At 36.3% G+C, this 16,185-nt stretch overlaps 1 long non-coding RNA gene across 1 annotated transcript; it reads left to right on the top strand.

The window, feature by feature from the left end:
* The first annotated feature begins 14,859 nt into the window (after positions 1–14,859).
* LOC139431653 (uncharacterized) lies at positions 14,860–15,491 on the top strand. Its single transcript, XR_011641707.1, has 3 exons — positions 14,860–14,948; positions 15,078–15,168; positions 15,233–15,491. It is a non-coding gene; the product is annotated as an uncharacterized lncRNA (long non-coding RNA).
* The last annotated feature ends 694 nt before the right edge of the window (positions 15,492–16,185 follow it).

Raw genomic sequence — 16,185 nt, 5'->3', positions numbered from 1 at the left:
ACGCCCCGAGAAAAACAAGAGGAAGAGGTAGAATCTCCAACATTAGAGGAGGTTAAACAAGCTAAAAAGGCACAAAAAAGCAAAGAGATGCCAGTATTGATAACTTTCCACCAGAACAGTAAGTCATTATACTCCAAAATGTCCACAAAAAGTGAAACAAAGTAATCTATGAAAATTATAGTGGCATAACACTTCTATGTACACCCTACAAAATATTCACCCAGGACTTAGAAGTATACAACATTTTTGTGAATATCAAGCAGCCATATGACTCCATCAATAGGAAACGTCTCCACCAGGTACTACACAGGTTCCACATTCCTCCCAAATATATCAACAGTGGCGACAGTTCGAATTCATAATGACCTAACCGATGTATTTAATATAAATAAAGGGCTAAAGCTAGGAGACGGGTTGGCTTCAACATTATTTAACTTGGCCATTGAATACGTTGTACACCAAATAGATATCGGGAGAACAAACTCACTAATAAGTAAATAGATACAAATAGCAGCCTATGCTGACGATATGCAAGACATGATGTTAGTCTTACCGAATAGACGACGCGGCAAATGCGTGCACACAACTTAAAAGAGAAGCCAAAAACATCGGTCTTGAAATAAATAAACAAATGGCGAAGATACTTACGCAAACTAGAACAAGGAACTTAAATCACATAATAGCCGAGGAAAATGTTGAAGGAGTGAGCAACTGTACGTACTTGGAAGTTAAACTCACAATTAGTATAGAACGATTGAAGGAAGCAGAAATGCAAAATAAAATAACCACCTTAAACATAACTTGCCCTATCAAATGTATTCAGCTCCAAAACTGTACATAAACACTTAAAAATTAGACTTTTAACACTATTATTAGACCTGTACTGTGTTATGTATGCAAGACATGGATTATGACAGAGAGTGCATAGAAAAAGCTGGAGGTATTTTAAAGAAAAAAACTAAGAAATATAGTTGGTCCAGTAAACGACAAGGCGATTCAACCTAGAACTTGACCATTTGTTCAAGGGAGCCCTTATCTCAGAATTCGATAGTCTGTAAATACTGCAATGGGCTGGTCATGTGGCATGTATAAGGATAAAATGCCAAAAAGACTCTTAAGTAGCAGAATAACGACCACAAACAGAACTTACTTTTCCCTATCAAATGTATTCTGCTTCAAAACTGTAAATAAACACACAAAAATTAGAGCTTATAAAACCATGATATACTGTACTATGGATGCGAGACATGGATTATGACAGAGAATGCATAGAATAAGCTGGAGATATTTGAAAGAAAAATACTGAAGAAAGTCTTTGGTCCAACAAAAGAAAAGACAATTGCACGTGGAACGAGACCCCTATTTCAGAATTCTATGGGCTGCAAAGGCTGCAATGGGCTGGTCATGTCGCACGAATAAGCAAGAAGAGACTGCCAAAAAGGCTTTTAAGTAGCAAAATAGAAGGCAAGACACCAAGAGGGAGGCCACGAAAACGATGGAAGGACGAAGTGATGGAGGATGCACGACTCATATGCGTCATGACTTGAAAGAAAGTAGCTGATGATTGGCATTGTTGGAAGCAAATTATAAAGGAGGCCAAGGCACAATTGGGGCTGTAGCGCTATGGGAGATAGAGAGATGTTGGACTGCAATTTTTAATATATCAAATTTACTCTTAACGTGGTGAATATTTTAAGCTCTATTGGAGCTTTATATTCCAGATTTCTTAATAATTATTTGGACAGCATCGATTAATTCCAACTGTTACAAAACGAATCACAGACAAAGTAAAACCAACACGTATGTTGAGAGAAAATTCAACTTCGTAAACATAACTAAAAATAACTAACTAACAACGGAAGAATATGAAAAGTTGTTGCACGACTAACATTTGAAAAGTAATTATTGGTACAATATCCAGGCGTGTCAAGTAATCAGATACCTATAAATTTTTTGTTGGGTCTTTTTTGAAAAAATATGAAAAGTTATGAAATAGATGTTTGTTAGACCTTTTAATTATACAGAACACGAGCTATTTTTAGCTCAAAACTCGGTATCCATTTTAATATCCCTTTCCCTCTGGGATTACTGAATTATAATTTAAAATTAAAGTGTAAAGATTTGTTTTGACTTTTTTAATACTAGATATAGCTATTACACAACTTATATCTGGTTATGTCGTTTGTATCCACATGTCACACATTTTACATCTTCGAAGAAGGTTTCTCTGCCACCCTACCAAAAATTCAAAAGGAATCTCCATGCTAAACCCTTCTTCAGGGGATACTTTGTCATGATATAATTAGTATACCGATTAGTAATCATGATATTAATGTGATCGACGAGTCTGAGAATTATCTGTGAAGGTTTGAGACCCTGACTCATTTCCTCAAGTGTTAGGGTATTATTATTTAAAAACCTCACCATAATATTTAGCTTAGTATATAATAGTAGCTGTAGCTGTTAGCAATACGTTTGCAATACAAAATAACTTTTCTTATCCTCTAACGAGGTGGTCACATACTCCTAAAATTTGTACTTTTCGTACTAATGTGTTGTTCCATTCGGGGTGCTTGATATACGGTAGGATTCCGACTTCTCACCGTTTAATTAAATCAAGTGCTCAAATGTCCATCAATTTCAATGCACAACTGAGAAATATGACTGCTTCAATTTTGCCACAAGCATTCCTTTAATCATATCTTCACGAGTTATAAATTCGTATAACTCGCGAAGTTATACGAAGTACTTTGTACGCGTGTACAAAACGCGTTCTTTGAGGTAGCCCTGCAAAAAAATTTTTGCTAAATAAAATCTGGGCAATTTCAAATCAAGTAATTCTTGATTTGATTGGATCTTTTCTACTAATACAGCGAACATTAAAATCACAATTACGTCCGTCATGTGCTATTTCTGAATAACATGCACTTTTAGACTTAGGTCACTTCAGTCAGTGCATGGAACTGTAGATAATTTGCACATTTTAGATTGTAATAAAATAGTTCTAGATACTTGGAAGAAGATTAAGGAAACAGCAATAGAACATCGAAACAATTATGTCCAGGGCTGTTCAAGGTTGTAGTTGATTTTAACTACAATGAAAGCTATAATAACAGACAACACGGTACTAATAGCAAAAGATGCAGATCTTAGTAGAACCAGAAGATGTGAATGAATTACTTGCTTCCATGATAGGTCTTTGATCAACGAAGACATGTTAAATTTTGAAACGCGATAACTACAATCGCGCAACAAAAAGATTTAGTGACCTTGTTTTTTAAAATATATCTTGGCAATAAAATTTGTTATTATATTAAAATATTTCATTCCTTTCAATAAACTTATTGCACCCAAATCCCTAAAAGGACATCATTTCAATAATCAGGCTATAAAATAAAATTTGTTAAGGACTTTAGGGAAATGGATTTTGCTGGTGAGTCTCTTTTTCCTTCCTTGACGTTCTAAGGTTGACAATTAAATGAGCATCAATTAAACCATTTTCTTTACAATTTTTCTAAAAAAATAATCAAAATGCTAGATACGGAAAGTGACCAAATTAACAGTATAGTCAATATCAGACTAGATACCCCCTTTTTGGACTACTAGGCCTGACACTTGGTTTAGACAAATTGAAGCCCAATTTGAGTTGTCACGTATCATAAGTGACAGGACAAAGTACAACCTAGTAGTCACTCATTTACCCACCGAGGTAGTGAATACAATCGTTGATATTATCAACGAACCTCCAGAAAGAGGCCTATATGCAACTTTGAAAAATAGTATCATTAATCGTCTTTCTCTCAGTGAAGAGAAGCGGTTGAATGACCTTCTTTCAAACACGCAAATGGGCGAAGAAAAGCCATCGGACTTCTACCGAGAACTACTCTCTAATATCGGCAGTTCCCAGATGGTAACTTTTTGGTAGCTCTGATTTACTTTTGAAACTCTGGAGGACAAGACTTCCAAACATCATCTCGGTAGCTCTGTTGGCCTCTGGGAAAGAGGATGTAACGGATCTATTGAACATGGCGGATCGTATCTGGGAATTGATTACCTCTACACCTAGCACATATTCAAATCACACATATTACACAACACAACAACCTCTCTACCATCTAAACCTTCCACCTCACATAACACAACCAAATCAGACATACATAATCAAAGCTTTTGACAACTTTACGATAACATGTCAAAGTATTTTTAGTACGTTTGCGCAAGTAAGCAGCGATTCACAAATCGCTTCTATTAATGAAAAATTAAATAATAATAAAAGTGATTTCAACGGTGAACATTGCTGTTCCCATTGTATCCACCGCCGCAGCCGATCTATATCTTATAGAATGTCCACCCGGAACCCTTCCAGAAGCCCTTCACGCAGATCAAATATTTGTTCATACCACATCAGGTACGGTGATCGCGCCCGTAACTGCTAAGGAAAATGGTGTAAATTTTACACATCCTTTTCAGAGAATAATAATATTCAAAAAAAACGCTTAAAAGTTTCAATAGAGAATCCTCAAAAAATCAATGAGTTGAATTCAAGATTGTTTATTTATAATAATATAAATAAGTTAAATTTTCTCATTTCCTCAGGAGTAGAAATTTTAGTTTTACCCGCACAATTGTTCTCTTTCAACAAACAACCTTTAACTTTTGTTTTATCAGCAGCAAACGGATCTACTATTAAAACCTACGGAAAAAAATTAGTAACAGTTTCTCTCCAATTAAGACGCAATTTTCCATTTGTGTTTGCTCTAGCTGATGTCAGTAAACCTATTAGCGGTGCCGATTTCTTAGGAAACCACTTAAAAACCACCGAGTTATCGATTCCGAAACAAATATATCAACAATACGTTTCTTATCATACTCTTCTTCTGCTATCCCTCGCACATTCTCTATTGAAACAAAATTTACACAACTGCTTAAACATTTTCCACAATTAATATCATCCCCAGATTATTCTACCCCCGTCAATCATTCGACCACCCATAAAATAGTAACTAATTCTCATCTTCCATTCAATCGTCCTAGACTTCCATAAGCTTACCATTGCTAAAAAAGAATTTGAAACAATGGTGGCATTAGGGATCTGCCGTCCATCATCTTCATCAGTAGCATCTCCTTTGCACATGGTCCCTAAAGAGGACTCCGGAGATTGGCGCCGTTGCGGAGAGTATAGGCAACTTAACCATATCACAGTTCCAAATCTTTATCCATTGCCTCATATACAAGATTTTAATCTTCACTTATCTGATTGTATCATCTTTTCGAAAATTGATTTAGTTCGGGCTTACCACCAAATTCCGGTGGCACCCGAAGATATTTACAAAACGGCAATAACCACATCATTTGGTCTATTTGAATTTTTGCGAATGCCTTTTGGTTTGCGAAATGCCGCACAAACATTTCAGAGATCAATGAAGTTCTTACTGGCCTAACTTTCCTTTTTGCCTATTTAGATGATATTTTAACAGCTATTAAATCCGAAGATTAGAGAACACTTAGAACATCTAAGAATTCTTTTTGAAAGATTAAACAGTTATAATATAAATATACAACCAAATAAATGTATATTTGGCGTCCCCTCATTAGACTTCTTAAGTCATACAGTACCAGAAAAAGGAATTCGACCTTCTCAATCAAGAATACACTTCAACGTTTCTGAGGAATGTAAAATTTTTATCATCGTTTCATACCCAACCTATCAGAAATCTTATTCCCATTACATAAACTAGTAAATAAATTGCAACTTGAAAAAATCAAAAACATTACACTATGGACAACAGAAGAATTCTTTCTCTAAAGCCAAAAACTCTCTGGTCAATGTTTTCATGTCAACTTCTCTCACATCCTTCTCTAACAGGATTGTTTTCTCTCTATACTGATGCTTCAGAAACAGGAATAGGAGCTGTTCTTTCCCAAACTAACAATGGAACTAGTTCACCAGTAGCCTTCTTTTCCCAAAAAATGTCTAACAGTCAAATAAAGTACCTCACCTTTGACATAGAACTCTTAGCTATGTATTCTGCAGTTAAATATTTCAACCATTTCTTATAAGGAAACCAATTCAAAATTTTCACAGATCATAAACCCCTAATCACCGCTCCCTTTTCAAAAACAGAAAACACTCCTAGGCAAACCAGATAAAATTAACTACATAGTTGAGCTAACCTCTGAAATCTCTCTGAAATCCGCACAGTGTCGGATACATTATCAAGAATCACTATCGATTCTTTAACATCTATTTATCCTTCTGAACAAAATTAAAGAAACGCAAAGTTCCGATAAAGAACTACAATATTTATTACAAAAACAATCTTTAAAAACAAATAAAAAAAACCATTTATCTAAAATAAAAAGATAATCTTCTAATTTAGATCTTTGGTGCGAAGATTCTTCTAAATCGCCAAGAATCTACATACCCAAAAAATTTTGGAACACCATCTTTGGCAAATTTCATTGTCTAACACATCTAGGTTTCAAAACCACCTTAAATAATATCAAAAATCGTTTCTTTTGGCCACATTTAACCAAGCAAGTCAAATCATGGTGTAAAACTTGCATACCTTGCCAGAAAACTAAAATCCAAAGATACACAAAATCTCCACTTCAGAAATTTAATCTAACCACTGGTAGATTCGAACATATACACATAGATCTAATAGGTCCTTTTACTCCTTCATTAGGCTGTTGTTTTGTATACAATACCTGACACTACGACATCTACTATAGCCACAACATTACTAAACCAATATTTCTCAAGATTTGGTATACCACACACTATCACACACGACCAAGGAAGGCAATACGAGTCCCGATTATTTCGCCATTTCAATAGATTGTTAGGATCTGATCAGATCCACATTCAGCCTTTCATCCCCAAAGTAATACTATATTAGAAAGGTTCCATACAACCCTTAAAACTGCCATTGCTGCCAGAGGAAACGGCTATAGGTGGAACAACGACCTCCCAATTATACTATTGGGTCTTAGATCTTCACTTAAAGAAGATCTAGGTTGTTCCCCCGCAGAGTTAGTGTATGGTCAACCCCTCCGCCTACCCGGAGAATTTATTATCATTTCACAGGACCACTTAGAAGCGGAACCACTTCTAGTTAGTCTCAAATAAACGTTTTCAAGTTTAAAACCAGTATCTACTACTTTCCATACAAAAATTAAACCTTTTATTCATAAAGATCTATTTGTTTCAGATTTTGTTTTACTAAAATTAAATCATTTTAAACCTTCCCTTGCACCAAGGTTTGAAGGCCCTTTTAACGTTATTAAACGCTTTCAAAAAAACTTTATTATTTTAAAAGATAACAAAGAATTATCATCGATTATCGCCAGCATTTATAGCTAACGATAAACTTTGTTAACCTTATTTCTTTTTGGAAGTAGAAGTATTTGTAGGGTCATGTCTACCAAATCCATTCCCTAAATCCAAGATGCCGCGATATATTTTTCCTTCGTCAAACAAAAACATTAAATTAGTGATGTTGTTTTTTAAAATATATCTTTGCGACAAAATTTGTTATTATATTAAATTATTTCATTCCTTTCAATAAACTTATTGATGCCACACGTACATTAAAACTGTTTGACTAATTTAAATTTTAATTAAATTTTTATTTATTATGTTGGGAAAATTAAAACCTATTAACAATCCCACAATAATGTTAAAAGACATTATCCACTCGTACATGAGCTGACCTCAATAATTTTTTCATTAACCCTCATCCTGACTTCATCTTTAGTTGATGTCCGATAATGTTTCAACTTGGTCCATTCTATGTTAGATTCTATTCACAGAATTTTAAAATTAAAGGCAAAAATAAATTATCAAGTTTTATATATTTTATGTTAAGGGGTTGAAAATCATTAAAGTGCAAGATTAAGGATAAAAGAAGTAGTTATGATGATCAAAATTTTTTTTTAAGAGTAATTAACATTATTTTCGATTAACTCGCTTATTTGATTAACTTTCTTTTAATGAGATCGTCGTTTGTGTTTTAAGTAAGTTGTTGAAGGTTCTTATAAAGAAGAAAGAACAAGATTTTGCATTTTACGATAAGACGGGGGAACGAGGGATGGTTTTCACGGGTTTCGGTGGTAATTAGGGTCGGGTAAAGCCCATAAATTGAATATAAATTTGGACTTTCGCGAACGGAAGCGGACGCGAGCCCGCGGCTCCCCCATGACGGCCGATCGCGGTGATTTATCGCCGCTTTATGCTCGAACCCTCACTTTCCTCCGTGCTCTTTGAGGGGGCGAGAAAAAGGGGCGCCTTGATTTACCACTCCATTACCGGTTTACTACTAAGTTCGCGGCCGCCGATTTATTTTACGTCGAATCCTACAAAAAGGAACAATTATTTTTCTTCACTTCAAGAAAAATTCCGATTCATTTCATTTCACGATACCATACCATTATATCGTCGAGATTAAATCTTTACCCAAAGATCTAATTGAACATTTTCCTAACGTATGAGGCAACAATCGGATCAGACGTCGGTTTCGGGGTGGTCTAGGGGCGGTGGCGGTCGTCGTCGAGTTACGAGTTTATCCCGCAATCTGGGGCCTCGCCGTTGCCCCGCTGCTAATTGGTTTCCGGCCTTCCGGTTCGGCCGAATTTAATGAAAGCCGGTTAATTGGAATGAATGCGGTATTACAATAGATCGCGCTACGGAACCGCTTTTCCGAAGCCTCGACCGCAACTACACGAATTGCCTTTTATTTGTCGACACCGCCGTCACCGCTATCGAAGAATTGATGTCGCGAACCAATTCCCGTTAACGTGTTCTACTCTTTCCTATTGGCACCCCCTTTTAACTACTACCACGGCATTATTTTCAAACAGCCCTAATTGGTTTCGCAGAAATAAATTTGGGTTTCATTTATTATCAAAGATACTTTTTCCTCAACTTTTTTTCGATGGAAGAAGATTACAATCACCCAAAAGAAACCATTCAATTAAATTCTAGACAATTTAATCCTGGAGACACGGTATCGAAAGAATCGTTTCTCCAGCCACTTTCCCCACGTCCCCGTTTTTCCCTTTACAGCGAATGGTTTTCCTTTTTCTCTGTGGTTTGAAGGAGTCGGAGAAAGCGGATGCGGTTAGCGGGTCCTCTCGCGGGAGCTTCCAAATTCTTTTTCAGTCCATCCCTCGGGTTCCCCGAGCTCTTCCACCTCCCCTGAGGATTACAATAATAGATGCACCACCGCTATAGCCGGCCGATCTCCTTCTTTGAATCCTAATCAAGGGAATGTATCGGAGAGCCCTCTTGGAATTCAACGTTTTACTGCCGGATCTCTCTCGGTCGATGTCTCTTCTCATCTTTCTTTTCACCATTTCAAAAAAATAAATAAATCTCTCCACCAACCCATTATTAAAAACCCTCGAAAAAGGAATTATTTAGTACTCCTTTTTCCTTTGTATCCACCACATCATCTTATTTTATATCATAAAAGATGATGTTTCAATTTCCTTTTTCTGTCAACCCAACGAGAAGAGATGTTTGCTCGTCACTGACTTGTTTGTTACTTGAAGATGATGGTGTGATGTCGATAAATTCACGAACAAGTACGGAGAGGAGAAAAAAGAGACGAACTGATGGGGGCAGTTCCATTTGATGTCCACCGCTGTAAAACGAGAACTTGGGGCGTTATTTTTACAGCGATCGTAAAGGCCCAGTCGAAATTGGGAAGGACAATTTTGTATATAGAGAAAAACGTTGAAGGAGTGAAGGGTTCGGTTTAGACATGCTGATGTCACTTTTACAACTATGGTCAACATGTGTTATAATAAATCTTTCATTAGAGAAATTTCTTTCGTCAAGTTCTAAAGTGAGTCGTTTCAATTTCAATCCTCCCCTCATTAAATCAAATTAACTCCTAAAATTAGCATTAATCACCTTAATCCGGCAAGGAGAGCTTTTCGGAATATGCAAGAATTCTTAGGTTGAAGAAGATCTCGAGAAAGATCCCAGATGTTGTATATATTTCAATTTCGGAATTGGAGAAGATGAGACTCGGTCTGCGGGAGCATATTGGATTTAAGAAGTTATAAATTCTAATTTCGCCCGCGGCTCCTCGTAATTAGTCGAGGTCTGGCGTGCATTATTCCGCAAAAAAGGCCGCCGACTGGGGAAATTTACCGCCGGAAGTTATAATCACCTGGCAGATGGCCCGCCGCAGGAATTAGCAGGCCGGATCCGTTCGTCGCGAAGCCGAAAAAGACGTGCGAATATCGAAAGTTTTCATGCAGTCGGATCACGCAGGAATCCAGAAGAGTGACTTTCGTTAATGGAATGCTGAGGTTTTCAAAATTGAAACATCCCCCAAGACTTCAACATGTCTACATTTATCAATATTTATTTAATAGATTTTTTTCTCTAATACATCAAAGAAAATACCATCGTCCTTTATAATAGAGACGACATCCCCTAATGGAACATCTCCGCGGTTACGGGTTGACCCACTCGATGACGATCTAATGACGTCCCAACCCAACCCTGACATCAATATAAATTGTTTTAGCGTCCTATAATTACGGTAGAAGGGCCTGTGATGGTCTGGCGAATAAAGGGGGAACTTAACTCGGATGGACTGACATCTAGTGGCTTCGAACATCCTACAAGATTGAACGAGACTCATGTAAAAAACCCCAAAAATCTCAACCTGAATCAACTCTTTTATTTTAACTCCAACAAAAAACTAAGATTTTCTATCTTCAAGTATATATCAAGTTGAAAAAGTTATACTATAAAATAACCATTACCCATCGAAAACTGGCAAAGTTAATTTTGAATGCCTCGCTCACGTCCATCTATTAAACAGCAATCAATATAAATTTAGTGGGAGAAAATCGAATCGTAACGTAACACTCTCGTCCGTCCGCACATCGACCGCCGCAGAACCAGCAAGTGTATTAGTCGAGTAGAAGTAGTCGGATGTGCAGCTGGTGATCGGAATGATCAATAATCTAGTTAACCACTCGGGAACTCCAAATAAGTTAATCCATCAACCATTGCTTTTACGTTAGCTTTTTTTTTTGTTAAGGACGACAATCCATCACTTAGCGATGATATTTCACCCGACCACTACACAATTCGCCGCTGCTCTATCAGACGAGCCACTCTTCGAGTTCGCCTTGAGTGTTTGTGGCGAAAATACATGGAGTTTTACACGTATATATAGAAAAAGCCCAGAGATTCGGGGCTATTCCATTTGATGCTTTTTCACTTGGATACGTGAGGTTTATGATTTCTATCGACTTTTTCGCACTAATGGATCTTGGATTTTACTTCTTTATGAAAAGATCTTATTGCGAAATATGACCGTAAACGAATCAAAGGAGATGGCAACAATATCAAGACGGAGCAATTGGCGAAAATTCTAAAAGTTACAGAGAGAAATAGATTTGTTTGTTTAAAAGAAATCTGGACGAAGCGACGGGCAAAGGAAAAGGAAGTTTCCGCGAAACGTAACCGCTTTTCAGAGATGAACCGAAACTAAAAGTACGGTAATGGGCAATTACAAACGACTGCGAATGGAAAATTCATGTTACTTTACAAAATTCTCCGAAAGGAAAGCTCTCACGACAAAGAATTCATAACAAATATGTATTTATACATAATGTAAGCAGTTCTGATCTCCATAACAATTCTTTATAACAAGCATGTCACTATTATAAGCCGGTAACGAAAATTGCGTGCACATACAAAAGTAGCATATCAAGGAAGTAAACTACATATCAAGTCGAATTTACGAAGGATTGTACATGTAGGGATTTAAAAGGAAAGAATAACGTCAAAGTTACAGTCGAATAGCAAATAAATTTTACGAATGTAAAAATTTTAAACAGTTCTCCCAAAGACCTCAAAAAACAAGATCGAGATTTAATTACAAATATCAAGTTATTCATTAAAATAATTTCTAAGTCTGCTTAATGATCTATCAGGTACAAATAATGATTTTTTAAAACGTATCCATACAAGCAGTAACGCAGAAGGAGAGAAGCATATAGAAACCAGAAAAAACAAATCTATGGAAGAAAAAAAAGAGAAGCCGAAATCAGGGAAATACAAGAGTTGGAAATACACCGAAGTCAAGCCGAAAGGAAATTTTATAAAAAGATTAACCCCATGAGAACAGCGGCACATACACTTCGAAATCTCCAATAAATATTATGTTGAGCCACCCAATATAGATAATATAAGCAGCGTAATTAAAAAGCTACGCAACGGTAAGTCTCATTTGCTTGTGGCACCCTGGCAGAACCCTCAATCCACAGAGGAAACTTTTATTCTGGCTGTCTTGGCCTTCTCTCCTAAGAGAGAAGTTACCATCCCTGCAACGAGAATACGGAGCCTCTACAAAATCTCTAAAAACTCTACAAAAAGCGATGTCATCGCTAAAGTATAGCATGAGGAACGGTGCCAGATGACTAGCACATTGGAATACTATGTCCAATACATAAGAAGTGAAACCAAATGGAGTGTGGCAACTTTAGAAGCAGTCGAAAACTTCATATTATGACAAATACTTGAGAAAACCAATGAGTATAATATTAATACATTCCATTTCTCGATGACTTCATAACATTCTCCGACCTTAACTGTATCAAGCAATGAATGAGTTAACAATACCTGAAAAATTTATAGTGCTAACCCAGATACTATGAGGAAAGTAATTTTCCATATTAAAATACAAAGTGAATTATCTAACTCATTTGAAACAGATGTGCATGTAAGATAGGGTGACAAAGGTAGGGAGTATAGAGAAGTAGGTACAACTTTAAACTACATAATGCCTGTGGATCAGCTGGAAACAGGGATATAGTGACAACTATAAAGGTGGACAGATTGAGATGGGCAGGTTATGACCCAGGCAAAAAAATATTTACGGCAAAACCTATAGGTACTAGAAGTAGAGGAAGATCTAAACTGCGGTGGAAAGATGATGTGATGGAGGACGTCAAGATGATGGGTATACGAAACTGGACAACACAAGCAAGAAACAAGCAGGAAAGGAGGTTAAAGCTTGGGAAAGTCAAGACTCTGCAATAGGGCTGTAAGGCTAATGATGATGAAAATTTTGGATTGTTTCAATTCCTATAAATTTTTTGAAACTTTTCGGTAACCCCAGGAAAGTGTAAAACTTATTAAATATTTCGGTTCAGCTGAGAACGTTCTATCTCAAAAAATAAAGGGTTTTCCTTTTCTTTTATATGACACATTATATTACATTTTTCCGTTACTATAAACAAAAAAATAATCAAGTCAAAACATATAAATTGATGTTGTTCATTTTTGATGATCAAAAAGAAATATTAAAAGAAATAATATTATTAGTATTTTAATAATAAAATGATGTAGTTATCACATCAATTTAATATTATTAGTATCTTAACAATAAAATGATGTACTTATCAGGTGTAACATATAAATAGACTTATTCAGTGGATTTTGAAAACATGATCACAATTTGAATAGAAACCAATAAGAACAGTCACTGTTCCGAATCCATGAAATTTAAGAAAAATGAAAAGTAGAGCTAACCATGAAGGTATTAAACGTTCGCCATACGGGGCACTGTATGAATGTCCAATGAGAATAGGCCTGTTTAGTTTAAAACTACCCTGCAACATACTCAAGAGTAATCGAGCAAACCGTTAAAAGTAAAGTTTCTGATGTTTCACTCTAAAACTTGTCTTGACATAATAGCAGGATGTCTTATACAGCTACTTATTAGAAATCTGTTTACTATATGTAAAGAGAAATTTATCTAACAAGTAGATGTACCAAGCAAAGAAATTAGTTTGCAAGGAGCGTTTATCTCACTCTGGCATATCCAAGAGGTGTTTGTATCGAGCTTTGATGGACCTTGCAAACTTTCGAAATGTCACGAAAACTTGTCTTGTATTAATAAGTGATAATTACATTTCAAAATTTCAATTTAAGCATTCAATCATCTCTGTTATAGGTCTTGCAATAATTTACTAATGTTTTTGTGTTTTAAATATTTACTCTTACTTAAGTATTTGGCATAGACATTGCTGCTTTAAGTTTGGCCAAATTAAATAAATTATAAGTACCCTGGTTTACGTTATGTGGAGTGCGAGGGTATTCAGGATGCAGCTAGGGTTATATTGTAATTGATATTGTGGTTGTGCGCGATAAATGACTGGTTTAGAAGATTAAATCAGTACTGAACGACGGAGTCAATCTGATACAAGCGTATGCCAATGACTAGGTAATACTTATCTCGGATGTGTTTGTGAAAAAGATTGAAAGGAAATGGGAGCAAGAGTGGAAGGTTTGCGATGAATGACCATAGGAGTGTAGGGTGTGTTATTCTAGAAAGAAGTTGAGATTGGGAGCGAGTGGTAGAATGAAAAGAAAAATTGTAGAGAAGAAAATTGTAGCTGTCGTCTGGATGTCTGGAATGAGAAGTCTAGAGATAACAGGATTGTGCAAACCCTTTCTATTGTGGGCAACGGAGGTCTAGGTTAGGTGGCGCCGCCATATCTGGTCGCCATGTTCATGCATGGAAAATAGCTGACCTTAAAGGAAGGAGAATGGAAGAGGAATGCATGGGGAGCGAATGGTGTTACAGCGAGGTGGATGCTGACGAAATGGAAACGAGAGAGGAGGTTGTGAAAGTGTATAGGGATGGGATAAAGGGAAAGGAAGATGTTTTTGCAGTAATGATAATAACGTCGGATGAAAATGTGTTATGTGAACGTAGAGTAATGGTCGATATTGTGGTCAACGACAGCAAAACGGCAGTGGAGTGGCTGAGGAGAAGTAAAAGTAGGATCATATATGTGAATGAGTTTTGTGTATATGTTACAGGCCGTACATGAAATCAGACCGTAAGTATACGGTCTAGGCGGTATCTATACGGTTTAGATGGCACAGACCGTATGGAAATGACGAGGTATTTTATACACGGACTAGACCATTTACATACGGACTACCGTAATTTAGACTGTATGTTCAATCGCAAGTGTCTAGTTGCCGTTTAGTTTTTGTCTCGTTGTGCTCCAATTTACAAAATATTTTGCAGCAAAATAAGCACAGTGGTGACATTCGTTAAAATTTAAACGTTTTTACTGTTTAATGCAATAGATTTCCACAATGGAATTACACAAACAAAGGTACGTTAATATTATAGTTACTTGTTACATAGTAATATAACCTAAAATTAAAAAAATAAAATAGGTTTTATGAACAACTGTATGAACGAAGAAAAGACGTTGCCGATAACAACCGCGGCTTAACGAGAGAAAAATATAGTAGTCTCATTGAAGAAGTAAAAATTGCTAAGGCTGCTAAAAAAAAAGTCCAAGAATGCACTGACTCTTAAAGCATTATGATGTATTATCTGTTCAGGGGGTAGAAAAACTGATAGTGCCTCTTAACAATGATTTAGTTGATGTAATATATTACGTCCATGACGACGAGTTGTTTAACATTCTTCAAGAACTACACTTTTTACTTGCAGGTCATGGTGGTAGAGATCGCATGATGAAAAAAACAAGGGAAAAATACAAGAATATAGTGCGTACTGAAATTTTATTGTTTATTAACTTGTGCGCTCCATGTCAAATGAAACAAAAAAGGGAAAAGAAGGGAATTATATCAAAACCGATGATCTTCAATGATCTGAATTCCAGATGTCAAGTAGACTTAATCGATTATCAGTCGCATGCTGATGGTAAATACAGATTTGTCCTGGTGTGCCAGGATCACTTAACAAAATTTGTTATTCTGCGACCACTTGAAAGTAAACGCGCAGAAGAAGTCGCTTACCACCTTGTAGACATCTTTACCACTTTTGGGGCTCCTGTAGTTTTGCAATCTGACAATGGACGCGAATTTTACAATAGAATTACTGAAGAATTAAAAAGGTTGTGGCCTGAACTAAAACTGGTCCATGGAAAACCGCGTCACAGTCAAAGTCAGGGTAGCTAATCAAGACGTGGAGAACATGTTAACAACTTGGATGTTGGAAAACGAAACAGAGCATTGGAGTCAAGGTCTACGATTCATACAGTTTATGAAGAACACATCTTTGCACTCTGGAATAAAAAGGGCTCCATATGAGGCCATGTTCGGGGACAAACCGAAAATTGGATTAAAAACTTCTAATATTCCAATAGAAGCGTAACAAC

This window comes from Onthophagus taurus, chromosome 11 (assembly GCF_036711975.1).
Source record: "Onthophagus taurus isolate NC chromosome 11, IU_Otau_3.0, whole genome shotgun sequence".
In the NCBI taxonomy this organism is placed as follows: Eukaryota; Metazoa; Arthropoda; class Insecta; order Coleoptera; family Scarabaeidae; genus Onthophagus; species Onthophagus taurus.
The sequence above is the reverse complement of the archived record's forward strand: the minus strand, read 5'-3'. Positions and strand labels throughout refer to the sequence as shown.